Source organism: Salmo salar, chromosome ssa01 (genome assembly GCF_905237065.1).
Source record: "Salmo salar chromosome ssa01, Ssal_v3.1, whole genome shotgun sequence".
Lineage (NCBI taxonomy): Eukaryota > Metazoa > Chordata > Actinopteri > Salmoniformes > Salmonidae > Salmo > Salmo salar.
In genome coordinates, this window is record NC_059442.1 from 91,421,425 (window position 1) to 91,436,805 (window position 15,381).

At 53.2% G+C, this 15,381-nt stretch overlaps 1 protein-coding gene across 1 annotated transcript in view; it reads right to left on the reverse strand.

The window, feature by feature from the left end:
* Window positions 1–15,381, reverse strand: part of LOC106610323 (pseudokinase FAM20A) — a 90,535-nt gene that overhangs the window by 39,046 nt on the left and 36,108 nt on the right. The window lies entirely within an intron of this gene.

The following is a 15,381-nucleotide window of genomic DNA, read 5'->3' on the forward strand; positions in this document are numbered from 1 at the left end:
CTGTGTCTCTCTCAGCTGCTCTCAGCTGCTGTGTCTCTCTCGGCTGTTAACAGACTGCTGTGTCTCTCTCAGCTGTTCTCAGCTGCTGTGTCTCTCTCTAATGATCTCAGACTGCTGTGTCTCTCTCGGCTGTTCTCAGACTGCTGTGTCTCTCTCAGCTGTTCTCAGACTGCTGTGTCTCTCTCGGCTGCTCTCAGCTGCTGTGTCTCTCTCAGCTGCTCTCAGACTGCTGTGTCTCTCTCGGCTGTTCACAGACTGCTGTGTCTCTCTCAGCTGTTCTCAGCTGCTGTGTCTCTCTCGGCTGATCTCATGCTGCTGTGTCTCTCTCGGCTGTTCTCAGCTGCTGTGTCTCTGTCGGCTGTTCTCAGACTGCTGTGTCTCTCTCGGCTGTTCTCAGGCTGCTGTGTCTCTCTCGGCTGCTCTCTGACTGCTGTGTCTCTCGGCTGTTCTCAGACTGCTGTGTCTCTCTCAGCTGTTCTCAGCTGCTGTGTCTCTCTCGGCTGTTCTCAGACTGCTGTGTCTCTCTCAGCTGTTCTCAGACTGCTGTGTCTCTCTCGGCTGTTCTCAGACTGCTGTGTCTCTCTCAGCTGTTCTCAGACTGCTGTGTCTCTCTCGGCTGTTCTCAGACTGCTGTGTCTCTCTCGGCTGCTCTCAGCTGCTGTGTCTCTCTCGGCTGTTCACAGACTGCTGTGTCTCTCTCAGCTGCTCTCAGCTGCTGTGTCTCTCTCGGCTGTTCTCAGACTGCTGTGTCTCTCTCGGCTGTTCACAGACTGCTGTGTCTCTCTCGGCTGTTCTCAGACTGCTGTGTCTCTCTCGGCTGTTCTCAGGCTGCTGTGTCTCTCTCGGCTGTTCTCAGCTGCTGTGTCTCTCTCGGCTGTTCTCAGACTGCTGTGTCTCTCTCGGCTGTTCTCAGACTGCTGTGTCTCTCTCGGCTGTTCTCAGACTGCTGTGTCTCTCTCGGCTGTTCTCAGACTGCTGTGTCTCTCTCGGCTGCTCTCAGACTGCTGTGTCTCTCTCAGCTGTTCTCAGACTGCTGTGTCTCTCTCAGCTGTTCTCAGACTGCTGTGTCTCTCTCGGCTGATCTCATGCTGCTGTGTCTCTCTCGGCTGCTCTCAGACTGCTGTGTCTCTCGGCTGTTCTCAGACTGCTGTGTCTCTCTCAGCTGTTCTCAGCTGCTGTGTCTCTCTCGGCTGTTCTCAGACTGCTGTGTCTCTCTCGGCTGCTCTCAGGCTGCTGTGTCTCTCTCGGCTGTTCTCAGACTGCTGTGTCTCTCTCAGCTGTTCTCAGCTGCTGTGTTTCTCTCAGCTGTTCTCAGACTGCTGTGTCTCTCTCGGCTGTTCTCAGACTGCTGTGTCTCTCTCAGCTGTTCTCAGACTGCTGTGTCTCTCTCGGCTGTTCTCAGACTGCTGTGTCTCTCTCGGCTGTTCTCAGCTGCTGTGTCTCTCTCGGCTGTTCTCAGACTGCTGTGTCTCTCTCAGCTGTTCTCAGCTGCTGTGTCTCTCTCGGCTGTCTACAGACTGCTGTGTCTCTCTCAGCTGTTCTCAGACTGCTGTGTCTCTCTCAGCTGTTCTCAGACTGCTGTGTCTCTCTCAGCTGTTCTCAGACTGCAGTGTCTCTCTCGGCTGCTCTCAGCTGCTGTGTCTCTCTCAGCTGCTCTCAGACTGCTGTGTCTCTCTCGGCTGTTCTCAGACTGCTGTGTCTCTCTCAGCTGTTCTCAGCTGCTGTGTCTCTCTCGGCTGATCTCATGCTGCTGTGTCTCTCTCGGCTTTTCTCAGCTGCTGTGTCTCTGTCGGCTGTTCTCAGCTGCTGTGTCTCTCTCGGCTGATCTCATGCTGCTGTGTTTCTCTCAGCTGCCCTCTGACTGCTGTGTCTCTCGGCTGTTCTCAGACTGTTGTGTCTCTCTCAGCTGTTCTCAGCTGCTGTGTCTCTCTCGGCTGTTCTCAGACTGCTGTGTCTCTCTCAGCTGTTCTCAGATGCTGTGTCTCTCTCTTAGCTGTTCTCAGACTGCTGTGTCTCTCTCAGCTGTTCTCAGACTGCTGTGTCTCTCTCAGCTGTTCTCAGACTGCTGTGTCTCTCTCGGCTGCTCTCAGCTGCTGTGTCTCTCTCGGTTGTTCACAGACTGCTGTGTTTCTCTCAGCTGCTCTCAGCTGCTGTGTCTCTCTCAGCTGCTCTCAGACTGCTGTGTCTCTCTCGGCTGTTCACAGACTGCTGTGTCTCTCTCAGCTGTTCTCAGCTGCTGTGTCTCTCTCGGCTGATCTCATGCTGCTGTGTCTCTCTCGGCTTTTCTCAGCTGCTGTGTCTCTGTCGGCTGTTCTCAGACTGCTGTGTGTCTCTCAGCTGTTCTCAGACTGCTGTGTCTCTCTCGGCTGCTCTCAGACTGCTGTGTCTCTCTCAGCTGTTCTCAGACTGCTGTGTTTCTCTCAGCTGTTCTCAGACTGCTGTGTCTCTCTCGGCTGTTCTCTGACTGCTGTGTCTCTCTCAGCTGTTCTCAGACTGCTGTATCTCTCTCGGCTGTTCTCAGACCGCTGTGTCTCTCTCGGCTGTTCTCAGCTGCTGTGTCTCTGTCGGCTGTTCTCAGACTGCTGTGTCTCTCTCAGCTGCTCTCAGCTGCTGTGTCTCTCTCGGCTGTTAACAGACTGCTGTGTCTCTCTCAGCTGTTCTCAGCTGCTGTGTCTCTCTCTAAGTGATCTCAGACTGCTGTGTCTCTCTCAGCTGTTCTCAGACTGCTGTGTCTCTCTAGGCTGATCTCATGCTGCTGTGTCTCTCTCGGCTTTTCTCAGCTGCTGTGTCTCTGTCGGCTGTTCTCAGACTGCTGTGTCTCTCTCAGCTGTTCTCAGACTGCTGTGTCTCTCTCGGCTGTTCTCAGACTGCTGTGTCTCTCTCAGCTGTTCTCAGACTGCTGTGTCTCTCTCGGCTGTTCTCATGCTGCTGTGTCTCTCTCGGCTTTTCTCAGCTGCTGTGTCTCTGTCGGCTGTTCTCAGACTGCTGTGTCTCTCTCGGCTGATCTCATGCTGCTGTGTCTCTCTCAGCTGTTCTCAGACTGCTGTGTCTCTCTCAGCTGTTCTCAGACTGCTGTGTCTCTCTCAGCTGTTCTCAGACTGCTGTGTCTCTCTCGGCTGTTCTCAGACTGCTGTGTCTCTCTCAGCTGTTCTCAGACTGCTGTGTCTCTTAGCTGCTCTCAGACTGCTGTGTCTCTCTCTGCTTTTCTCAGCTGCTGTGTCTCTGTCGGCTGTTCTCAGACTGCTGTGTCTCTCTCGGCTGCTCTCAGCTGCTGTGTCTCTCTCGGTTGTTCACAGACTGCTGTGTTTCTCTCAGCTGCTCTCAGCTGCTGTGTCTCTCTCAGCTGCTCTCAGACTGCTGTGTCTCTCTCGGCTGTTCACAGACTGCTGTGTCTCTCTCAGCTGTTCTCAGCTGCTGTGTCTCTCTCGGCTGATCTCATGCTGTTGTGTCTCTCTCGGCTTTTCTCAGCTGCTGTGTCTCTGTCGGCTGTTCTCAGACTGCTGTGTGTCTCTGTCGGCTGTTCTCAGACTGCTGTGTGTCTCTCAGCTGTTCTCAGACTGCTGTGTCTCTCTCGGCTGCTCTCAGACTGCTGTGTCTCTCTCAGCTGTTCTCAGACTGCTGTGTTTCTCTCAGCTGTTCTCAGACTGCTGTGTCTCTCTCAGCTGTTCTCTGACTGCTGTGTCTCTCTCAGCTGTTCTCAGGCTGCTGTGTCTCTCTCGGCTGTTCTCAGACTGCTGTGTCTCTCTCGGCTGTTCTCAGCTGCTGTGTCTCTGTCGGCTGTTCTCAGACTGCTGTGTCTCTCTCAGCTGCTCTCAGCTGCTGTGTCTCTCTCGGCTGTTAACAGACTGCTGTGTCTCTCTCAGCTGTTCTCAGCTGCTGTGTCTCTCTCTAATGATCTCAGACTGCTGTGTCTCTCTCAGCTGTTCTCAGACTGCTGTGTCTCTCTAGGCTGATCTCATGCTGCTGTGTCTCTCTCGGCTTTTCTCAGCTGCTGTGTCTCTGTCGGCTGTTCTCAGACTGCTGTGTCTCTCTCAGCTGTTCTCAGACTGCTGTGTCTCTCTCGGCTGTTCTCAGCTGCTGTGTCTCTCTCAGCTGTTCTCAGACTGCTGTATCTCTCTCGGCTGTTCTCAGACCGCTGTGTCTCTCTCGGCTGTTCTCAGCTGCTGTGTCTCTGTCGGCTGTTCTCAGACTGCTGTGTCTCTCTCAGCTGCTCTCAGCTGCTGTGTCTCTCTCGGCTGTTAACAGACTGCTGTGTCTCTCTCAGCTGTTCTCAGCTGCTGTGTCTCTCTCTAATGATCTCAGACTGCTGTGTCTCTCTCGGTTGTTCACAGATTGCTGTGTTTCTCTCAGCTGCTCTCAGCTGCTGTGTCTCTCTCAGCTGCTCTCAGACTGCTGTGTCTCTCTCGGCTGTTCACAGACTGCTGTGTCTCTCTCAGCTGTTCTCAGCTGCTGTGTCTGTCTCCGCTGATCTCATGCTGCTGTGTCTCTCTCGGCTTTTCTCAGCTGCTGTGCCTCTGTCGGCTGTTCTCAGACTGCTGTGTGTCTCTCAGCTGTTCTCAGACTGCTGTGTCTCTCTCGGCTGCTCTCAGACTGCTGTGTCTCTCTCAGCTGTTCTCAGACTGCTGTGTTTCTCTCAGCTGTTCTCAGACTGCTGTGTCTCTCTCGGCTGATCTCATGCTGCTGTGTTTATCTCAGCTGCCATCTGACTGCTGTGTCTCTCAGCTGTTCTCAGACTGTTATGTCTCTCTCAGCTGTTCTCAGACTGCTGTGTCTCTTAGCTGCTCTCAGACTGCCTTGTCTCTCTCAGCTGTTCTCAGATTGCTGTGTCTCTCTAAGCTGTTCTCAGACTGCTGTGTCTCTCTCGGCTGCTCTCAGCTGCTGTGTCTCTCTCGGTTGTTCACAGACTGCTGTGTTTCTCTCAGCTGCTCTCAGCTGCTGTGTCTCTCTCAGCTGCTCTCAGACTGCTGTGTCTCTCTCGGCTGTTCACAGACTGCTGTGTCTCTCTCAGCTGTTCTCAGCTGCTGTGTCTCTCTCGGCTGATCTCATGCTGCTGTGTCTCTCTCGGCTTTTCTCAGCTGCTGTGTCTCTGTCGGCTGTTCTCAGACTGCTGTGTGTCTCTCAGCTGTTCTCAGACTGCTGTGTCTCTCTCGGCTGCTCTCAGACTGCTGTGTCTCTCTCAGCTGTTCTCAGACTGCTGTGTTTCTCTCAGCTGTTCTCAGACTGCTGTGTCTCTCTCAACTGTTCTCTGACTGCTGTGTCTCTCTCAGCTGTTCTCAGACTGCTGTATCTCTCTCGGCTGTTCTCAGACCGCTGTGTCTCTCTCGGCTGTTCTCAGCTGCTGTGTCTCTGTCGGCTGTTCTCAGACTGCTGTGTCTCTCTCAGCTGCTCTCAGCTGCTGTGTCTCTCTCGGCTGTTAACAGACTGCTGTGTCTCTCTCAGCTGTTCTCAGCTGCTGTGTCTCTCTCTAATGATCTCAGACTGCTGTGTCTCTCTCAGCTGTTCTCAGACTGCTGTGTCTCTCTAGGCTGTTCTCAGGCTGCTGTGTCTCTCTCGGCTTTTCTCAGCTGCTGTGTCTCTGTCGGCTGTTCTCAGACTGCTGTGTCTCTCTCAGCTGTTCTCAGACTGCTGTGTCTCTCTCGGCTGTTCACAGACTGCTGTGTCTCTCTCAGCTGTTCTCAGCTGCTGTGTCTCTCTCGGCTGATCTCATGCTGCTGTGTCTCTCTCGGCTTTTCTCAGCTGCTGTGTCTCTGTCGGCTGTTCTCAGCTGCTGTGTCTCTCTCGGCTGATCTCATGCTGCTGTGTTTCTCTCAGCTGCCCTCTGACTGCTGTGTCTCTCAGCTGTTCTCAGACTGTTATGTCTCTCTCAGCTGTTCTCAGCTGCTGTGTCTCTCTCAGCTGTTCTCAGACTGCTGTGTCTCTCTCAGCTGTTCTCAGACTGCTGTGTCTCTTAGCTGCTCTCAGACTGCCTTGTCTCTCTCAGCTGTTCTCAGATTGCTGTGTCTCTCTAAGCTGTTCTCAGACTGCTGTGTCTCTCTCGGCTGCTCTCAGCTGCTGTGTCTCTCTCGGTTGTTCACAGACTGCTGTGTTTCTCTCAGCTGCTCTCAGCTGCTGTGTCTCTCTCAGCTGCTCTCAGACTGCTGTGTCTCTCTCGGCTGTTCACAGACTGCTGTGTCTCTCTCAGCTGTTCTCAGCTGCTGTGTCTCTCTCGGCTGATCTCATGCTGTTGTGTCTCTCTCGGCTTTTCTCAGCTGCTGTGTCTCTGTCGGCTGTTCTCAGACTGCTGTGTGTCTCTCAGCTGTTCTCAGACTGCTGTGTCTCTCTCGGCTGCTCTCAGACTGCTGTGTCTCTCTCAGCTGTTCTCAGACTGCTGTGTTTCTCTCAGCTGTTCTCAGACTGCTGTGTCTCTCTCAACTGTTCTCTGACTGCTGTGTCTCTCTCAGCTGTTCTCAGACTGCTGTGTCTCTCTCGGCTGTTCTCAGACTGCTGTGTCTCTCTCGGCTGTTCTCAGCTGCTGTGTCTCTGTCGGCTGTTCTCAGACTGCTGTGTCTCTCTCAGCTGCTCTCAGCTGCTGTGTCTCTCTCGGCTGTTAACAGACTGCTGTGTCTCTCTCAGCTGTTCTCAGCTGCTGTGTCTCTCTCTAATGATCTCAGACTGCTGTGTCTCTCTCAGCTGTTCTCAGACTGCTGTGTCTCTCTAGGCTGATCTCATGCTGCTGTGTCTCTCTCGGCTTTTCTCAGCTGCTGTGTCTCTGTCGGCTGTTCTCAGACTGCTGTGTCTCTCTCAGCTGTTCTCAGACTGCTGTGTCTCTCTCGGCTGTTCTCAGCTGCTGTGTCTCTCTCAGCTGTTCTCAGACTGCTGTATCTCTCTCGGCTGTTCTCAGACCGCTGTGTCTCTCTCGGCTGTTCTCAGCTGCTGTGTCTCTGTCGGCTGTTCTCAGACTGCTGTGTCTCTCTCAGCTGCTCTCAGCTGCTGTGTCTCTCTCGGCTGTTAACAGACTGCTGTGTCTCTCTCAGCTGTTCTCAGTAGCTGTGTCTCTCTCTAATGATCTCAGACTGCTGTGTCTCTCTCGGTTGTTCACAGATTGCTGTGTTTCTCTCAGCTGCTCTCAGCTGCTGTGTCTCTCTCAGCTGCTCTCAGGCTGCTGTGTCTCTCTCGGCTGTTCACAGACTGCTGTGTCTCTCTCAGCTGTTCTCAGCTGCTGTGTCTGTCTCCGCTGATCTCATGCTGCTGTGTCTCTCTCGGCTTTTCTCAGCTGCTGTGCCTCTGTCGGCTGTTCTCAGACTGCTGTGTGTCTCTCAGCTGTTCTCAGACTGCTGTGTCTCTCTCGGCTGCTCTCAGACTGCTGTGTCTCTTTCAGCTGTTCTCAGACTGCTGTGTTTCTCTCAGCTGTTCTCAGACTGCTGTGTCTCTCTCGGCTGATCTCATGCTGTTGTGTCTCTCTCGGCTTTTCTCAGCTGCTGTGTCTCTGTCGGCTGTTCTCAGACTGCTGTGTGTCTCTCAGCTGTTCTCAGACTGCTGTGTCTCTCTCGGCTGCTCTCAGACTGCTGTGTCTCTCTCAGCTGTTCTCAGACTGCTGTGTTTCTCTCAGCTGTTCTCAGACTGCTGTGTCTCTCTCAACTGTTCTCTGACTGCTGTGTCTCTCTCAGCTGTTCTCAGACTGCTGTATCTCTCTCGGCTGTTCTCAGACCGCTGTGTCTCTCTCGGCTGTTCTCAGCTGCTGTGTCTCTGTCGGCTGTTCTCAGACTGCTGTGTCTCTCTCAGCTGTTCTCAGCTGCTGTGTCTCTCTCGGCTGTTAACAGACTGCTGTGTCTCTCTCAGCTGTTCTCAGCTGCTGTGTCTCTCTCTAATGTTCTCAGACTGCTGTGTCTCTCTCAGCTGTTCTCAGACTGCTGTGTCTCTCTAGGCTGATCTCATGCTGCTGTGTCTCTCTCGGCTTTTCTCAGCTGCTGTGTCTCTGTCGGCTGTTCTCAGACTGCTGTGTCTCTCTCAGCTGTTCTCAGACTGCTGTGTCTCTCTCGGCTGTTCTCAGCTGCTGTGTCTCTCTCAGCTGTTCTCAGACTGCTGTATCTCTCTCGGCTGTTCTCAGACCGCTGTGTCTCTCTCGGCTGTTCTCAGCTGCTGTGTCTCTGTCGGCTGTTCTCAGACTGCTGTGTCTCTCTCAGCTGCTCTCAGCTGCTGTGTCTCTCTCGGCTGTTAACAGACTGCTGTGTCTCTCTCAGCTGTTCTCAGCTGCTGTGTCTCTCTCTAATGATCTCAGACTGCTGTGTCTCTCTCGGTTGTTCACAGATTGCTGTGTTTCTCTCAGCTGCTCTCAGCTGCTGTGTCTCTCTCAGCTGCTCTCAGGCTGCTGTGTCTCTCTCGGCTGTTCACAGACTGCTGTGTCTCTCTCAGCTGTTCTCAGCTGCTGTGTCTGTCTCCGCTGATCTCATGCTGCTGTGTCTCTCTCGGCTTTTCTCAGCTGCTGTGCCTCTGTCGGCTGTTCTCAGACTGCTGTGTGTCTCTCAGCTGTTCTCAGACTGCTGTGTCTCTCTCGGCTGCTCTCAGACTGCTGTGTCTCTTTCAGCTGTTCTCAGACTGCTGTGTTTCTCTCAGCTGTTCTCAGACTGCTGTGTCTCTCTCGGCTGATCTCATGCTGCTGTGTTTATCTCAGCTGCCATCTGACTGCTGTGTCTCTCAGCTGTTCTCAGACTGTTATGTCTCTCTCAGCTGTTCTCAGCTGCTGTGTCTCTCTCAGCTGTTCTCAGACTGCTGTGACTCTCTCAGCTGTTCTCAGACTGCTGTGTCTCTTAGCTGCTCTCAGACTGCTGTGTCTCTCTCAGCTGTTCTCAGATTGCTGTGTCTCTCTCAGCTGTTCTCAGCTGCTGTGTCTCTCTTAGCTGTTCTCAGACTGCTGTGTCTCTCTAGGCTGTTCTCAGACTGCTGTGTCTCTCTCAACTGTTCCCTGACTGCTGTGTTTCTCTTAGATGTTCTCATGCTGCTGTGTCTCTCTCGGCTTTTCTCAGCTGCTGTGTCTCTGTCGGCTGTTCTCAGACTGCTGTGTCTCTCTCAGCTGTTCTCAGACTGCTGTGTCTCTCTCGGCTGTTCTCAGTTGCTGTGTCTCTCTCAGCTGTTCTCAGACTGCTGTATCTCTCTCGGCTGTTCTCAGACCGCTGTGTCTCTCTCGGCTGTTCTCAGCTGCTGTGTCTCTGTCGGCTGTTCTCAGACTGCTGTGTCTCTCTCAGCTGCTCTCAGCTGCTCTGTCTCTCTCGGCTATTCACAGACTGCTGTGTCTCTCTCAGCTGTTCTCAGCTGATGTGTCTCTCTCAAATGATCTCAGACTGCTGTGTCTCTCTCAGCTGTTCTCAGATTGCTGTGTCTCTCTCAGCTGTTCTCAGACTGCTGTGTCTCTCTCAGCTGCTCTCAGCTGCTGTGTCTCTCTCGGTTGTTCACAGACTGCTGTGTTTCTCTCAGCTGCTCTCAGCTGCTGTGTCTCTCTCAGCTGCTCTCAGACTGCTGTGTCTCTCTCGGCTGTTCACAGACTGCTGTGTCTCTCTCAGCTGTTCTCAGCTGCTGTGTCTCTCTCGGCTGATCTCATGCTGCTGTGTCTCTCTCGGCTTTTCTCAGCTGCTGTGTCTCTCTCGGTTGTTCACAGACTGCTGTGTTTCTCTCAGCTGCTCTCAGCTGCTGTGTCTCTCTCAGCTGCTCTCAGACTGCTGTGTCTCTCTCGGCTGTTCAAAGACTGCTGTGTCTCTCTCAGCTGTTCTCAGCTGCTGTGTCTCTCTCGGCTGATCTCATGCTGCTGTGTCTCTCTCGGCTTTTCTCAGCTGCTGTGTCTCTGTCGGCTGTTCTCAGACTGCTGTGTGTCTCTCAGCTGCTCTCAGACTGCTGTGTCTCTCTCAGCTGTTCTCAGACTGCTGTGTTTCTCTCAGCTGTTCTCAGACTGCTGTGTCTCTCTTGGCTGATCTCATGCTGCTGTGTTTCTCTCAGCTGCCCTCTGACTGCTGTGTCTCTCAGCTGTTCTCAGACTGTTGTGTCTCTCTCAGCTGTTCTCAGCTGCTGTGTCTCTCTCAGCTGTTCTCAGACTGCTATGTCTCTCTCGGCTGCTCTCAGGCTGCTGTGTCTCTCTGAGCTGTTCTCAGATTGTTGTGTCTCTCTCAGCTGTTCTCAGCTGCTGTGTCTCTCTCAGCTGTTCTCAGACTGCTGTGTCTCTCTCACCTGTTCTCTGACTGCTGTGTCTCTCTCAGCTGTTCTCAGACTGCTGTATCTCTCTCGGCTTTTCTCAGACCGCTGTGTCTCTCTCGGCTGTTCTCAGCTGCTGTGTCTCTCTCGGCTGTTCTCAGACTGCTGTGTCTCTCTCAGCTGCTCTCAGCTGCTGTGTCTCTCTCAGCTGCTCTCAGGCTGCTGTGTCTCTCTCGGCTGTTCACAGACTGCTGTGTCTCTCTCAGCTGTTCTCAGCTGCTGTGTCTGTCTCCGCTGATCTCATGCTGCTGTGTCTCTCTCGGCTTTTCTCAGCTGCTGTGTCTCTGTCGGCTGTTCTCAGACTGCTGTGTGTCTCTCAGCTGTTCTCAGACTGCTGTGTCTCTCTCGGCTGCTCTCAGACTGCTGTGTCTCTTTCAGCTGTTCTCAGACTGCTGTGTTTCTCTCAGCTGTTCTCAGACTGCTGTGTCTCTCTCGGCTGATCTCATGCTGCTGTGTTTATCTCAGCTGCCATCTGACTGCTGTGTCTCTCAGCTGTTCTCAGACTGTTATGTCTCTCTCAGCTGTTCTCAGCTGCTGTGTCTCTCTCAGCTGTTCTCAGACTGCTGTGACTCTCTCAGCTGTTCTCAGACTGCTGTGTCTCTTAGCTGCTCTCAGACTGCTGTGTCTCTCTCAGCTGTTCTCAGATTGCTGTGTCTCTCTCAGCTGTTCTCAGCTGCTGTGTCTCTCTCAACTGTTCCCTGACTGCTGTGTCTCTCTTAGCTGTTCTCAGACTTCTGTGTCTCTCTAGGCTGTTCTCAGACTGCTGTGTCTCTCTCAACTGTTCCCTGACTGCTGTGTTTCTCTTAGCTGTTCTCATGCTGCTGTGTCTCTCTCGGCTTTTCTCAGCTGCTGTGTCTCTGTCGGCTGTTCTCAGACTGCTGTGTCTCTCTCAGCTGTTCTCAGACTGCTGTGTCTCTCTCGGCTGTTCTCAGCTGCTGTGTCTCTCTCAGCTGTTCTCAGACTGCTGTATCTCTCTCGGCTGTTCTCAGACCGCTGTGTCTCTCTCGGCTGTTCTCAGCTGCTGTGTCTCTGTCGGCTGTTCTCAGACTGCTGTGTCTCTCTCAGCTGCTCTCAGCTGCTCTGTCTCTCTCGGCTGTTCACAGACTGCTGTGTCTCTCTCAGCTGTTCTCAGCTGATGTGTCTCTCTCAAATGATCTCAGACTGCTGTGTCTCTCTCAGCTGTTCTCAGATTGCTGTGTCTCTCTCAGCTGTTCTCAGACTGCTGTGTCTCTCTCAGCTGCTCTCAGCTGCTGTGTCTCTCTCGGTTGTTCACAGACTGCTGTGTTTCTCTCAGCTGCTCTCAGCTGCTGTGTCTCTCTCAGCTGCTCTCAGACTGCTGTGTCTCTCTCGGCTGTTCACAGACTGCTGTGTCTCTCTCAGCTGTTCTCAGCTGCTGTGTCTCTCTCGGCTGATCTCATGCTGCTGTGTCTTTCTCGGCTTTTCTCAGCTGCTGTGTCTCTCTCGGTTGTTCACAGACTGCTGTGTTTCTCTCAGCTGCTCTCAGCTGCTGTGTCTCTCTCAGCTGCTCTCAGACTGCTGTGTCTCTCTCGGCTGTTCACAGACTGCTGTGTCTCTCTCAGCTGTTCTCAGCTGCTGTGTCTCTCTCGGCTGATCTCATGCTGCTGTGTCTCTCTCGGCTTTTCTCAGCTGCTGTGTCTCTGTCGGCTGTTCTCAGACTGCTGTGTGTCTCTCAGCTGCTCTCAGACTGCTGTGTCTCTCTCAGCTGTTCTCAGACTGCTGTGTTTCTCTCAGCTGTTCTCAGACTGCTGTGTCTCTCTTGGCTGATCTCATGCTGCTGTGTGTCTCTCAGCTGCCCTCTGACTGCTGTGTCTCTCAGCTGTTCTCAGACTGTTGTGTCTCTCTCAGCTGTTCTCAGCTGCTGTGTCTCTCTCAGCTGTTCTCAGACTGCTATGTCTCTCTCGGCTGCTCTCAGGCTGCTGTGTCTCTCTGAGCTGTTCTCAGATTGTTGTGTCTCTCTCAGCTGTTCTCAGCTGCTGTGTCTCTCTCAGCTGTTCTCACACTGCTGTGTCTCTCTCAACTGTTCTCTGACTGCTGTGTCTCTCTCAGCTGTTCTCAGACTGCTGTATCTCTCTCGGCTTTTCTCAGACCGCTGTGTCTCTCTCGGCTGTTCACAGACTGCTGTGTCTCTCTCAGCTGTTCTCAGCTGCTGTGTCTCTCTCGGCTGATCTCATGCTGCTGTGTCTCTCTCGGCTTTTCTCAGCTGCTGTGTCTCTGTCGGCTGTTCTCAGACTGCTGTGTGTCTCTCAGCTGTTCTCAGACTGCTGTGTCTCTCTCGGCTGCTCTCAGACTGCTGTGTCTCTCTCAGCTGTTCTCAGACTGCTGTGTTTCTCTCAGCTGTTCTCAGACTGCTGTGTCTCTCTCAACTGTTCTCTGACTGCTGTGTCTCTCTCAGCTGTTCTCAGACTGCTGTATCTCTCTCGGCTGTTCTCAGACCGCTGTGTCTCTCTCGGCTGTTCTCAGCTGCTGTGTCTCTGTCGGCTGCTCTCAGACTGCTGTGTCTCTCTCAGCTGCTCTCAGACTGCTGTGTCTCTCTCGGCTGATCTCATGCTGCTGTGTTTATCTCAGCTGCCATCTGACTGCTGTGTCTCTCAGCTGTTCTCAGACTGTTATGTCTCTCTCAGCTGTTCTCAGCTGCTGTGTCTCTCTCAGCTGTTCTCAGACTGCTGTGACTCTCTCAGCTGTTCTCAGACTGCTGTGTCTCTTAGCTGCTCTCAGACTGCTGTGTCTCTCTCAGCTGTTCTCAGATTGCTGTGTCTCTCTCAGCTGTTCTCAGCTGCTGTGTCTCTCTCAACTGTTCCCTGACTGCTGTGTCTCTCTTAGCTGTTCTCAGACTTCTGTGTCTCTCTAGGCTGTTCTCAGACTGCTGTGTCTCTCTCAGCTGTTCCCTGACTGCTGTGTTTCTCTTAGCTGTTCTCATGCTGCTGTGTCTCTCTCGGCTTTTCTCAGCTGCTGTGTCTCTGTCGGCTGTTCTCAGACTGCTGTGTCTCTCTCAGCTGTTCTCAGACTGCTGTGTCTCTCTCGGCTGTTCTCAGCTGCTGTGTCTCTCTCAGCTGTTCTCAGACTGCTGTATCTCTCTCGGCTGTTCTCAGACCGCTGTGTCTCTCTCGGCTGTTCTCAGCTGCTGTGTCTCTGTCGGCTGTTCTCAGACTGCTGTGTCTCTCTCAGCTGCTCTCAGCTGCTCTGTCTCTCTCGGCTGTTCACAGACTGCTGTGTCTCTCTCAGCTGTTCTCAGCTGCTGTGTCTCTCTCAAATGATCTCAGACTGCTGTGTCTCTCTCAGCTGTTCTCAGATTGCTGTGTCTCTCTCAGCTGTTCTCAGACTGCTGTGTCTCTCTCAGCTGCTCTCAGCTGCTGTGTCTCTCTCGGTTGTTCACAGACTGCTGTGTTTCTCTCAGCTGCTCTCAGCTGCTGTGTCTCTCTCAGCTGCTCTCAGACTGCTGTGTCTCTCTCGGCTGTTCACAGACTGCTGTGTCTCTCTCAGCTGTTCTCAGCTGCTGTGTCTCTCTCGGCTGATCTCATGCTGCTGTGTCTTTCTCGGCTTTTCTCAGCTGCTGTGTCTCTCTCGGTTGTTCACAGACTGCTGTGTTTCTCTCAGCTGCTCTCAGCTGCTGTGTCTCTCTCAGCTGCTCTCAGACTGCTGTGTCTCTCTCGGCTGTTCACAGACTGCTGTGTCTCTCTCAGCTGTTCTCAGCTGCTGTGTCTCTCTCGGCTGATCTCATGCTGCTGTGTCTCTCTCGGCTTTTCTCAGCTGCTGTGTCTCTGTCGGCTGTTCTCAGACTGCTGTGTGTCTCTCAGCTGCTCTCAGACTGCTGTGTCTCTCTCAGCTGTTCTCAGACTGCTGTGTTTCTCTCAGCTGTTCTCAGACTGCTGTGTCTCTCTTGGCTGATCTCATGCTGCTGTGTTTCTCTCAGCTGCCCTCTGACTGCTGTGTCTCTCAGCTGTTCTCAGACTGTTGTGTCTCTCTCAGCTGTTCTCAGCTGCTGTGTCTCTCTCAGCTGTTCTCAGACTGCTGTGTCTCTCTCGGCTGCTCTCAGGCTGCTGTGTCTCTCTGAGCTGTTCTCAGATTGCTGTGTCTCTCTCAGCTGTTCTCAGCTGCTGTGTCTCTCTCAGCTGTTCTCACACTGCTGTGTCTCTCTCAACTGTTCTCTGACTGCTGTGTCTCTCTCAGCTGTTCTCAGACTGCTGTATCTCTCTCGGCTTTTCTCAGACCGCTGTGTCTCTCTCGGCTGTTCACAGACTGCTGTGTCTCTCTCAGCTGTTCTCAGCTGCTGTGTCTCTCTCGGCTGATCTCATGCTGCTGTGTCTCTCTCGGCTTTTCTCAGCTGCTGTGTCTCTGTCGGCTGTTCTCAGACTGCTGTGTGTCTCTCAGCTGTTCTCAGACTGCTGTGTCTCTCTCGGCTGCTCTCAGACTGCTGTGTCTCTCTCAGCTGTTCTCAGACTGCTGTGTTTCTCTCAGCTGTTCTCAGACTGCTGTGTCTCTCTCAACTGTTCTCTGACTGCTGTGTCTCTCTCAGCTGTTCTCAGACTGCTGTATCTCTCTCGGCTGTTCTCAGACCGCTGTGTCTCTCTCGGCTGTTCTCAGCTGCTGTGTCTCTGTCGGCTGTTCTCAGACTGCTGTGTCTCTCTCAGCTGCTCTCAGCTGCTGTGTCTCTCTCGGCTGTTAACAGACTGCTGTGTCTCTCTCAGCTGTTCTCAGCTGCTGTGTCTCTCTCTAATGATCTCAGACTGCTGTGTCTCTCTCAGCTGTTCTCAGACTGCTGTGTCTCTCTAGGCTGATCTCATGCTGCTGTGTCTCTCTCGGCTTTTCTCAGCTGCTGTGTCTCTGTCGGCTGTTCTCAGACTGCTGTGTCTCTCTCAGCTGTTCTCAGACTGCTGTGTCTCTCTCAGCTGTTCACAGACTGCTGTGTCTCTCTCAGCTGTTCTCAGCTGCTGTGTCTCTCTCGGCTGATCTCATGCTGCTGTGTCTCTCTCGGCTTTTCTCAGCTGCTGTGTCTCTGTCGGCTGTTCTCAGCTGCTGTGTCTCTCTCGGCTGATCTCATGCTGCTGTGTTTCTCTCAGCTGCCCTCTGACTGCTGTGTCTCTCAGCTGTTCTCAGACTGTTATGTCTCTCTCAGCTGTTCTCAGCTGCTGTGTCTCTCTCAGC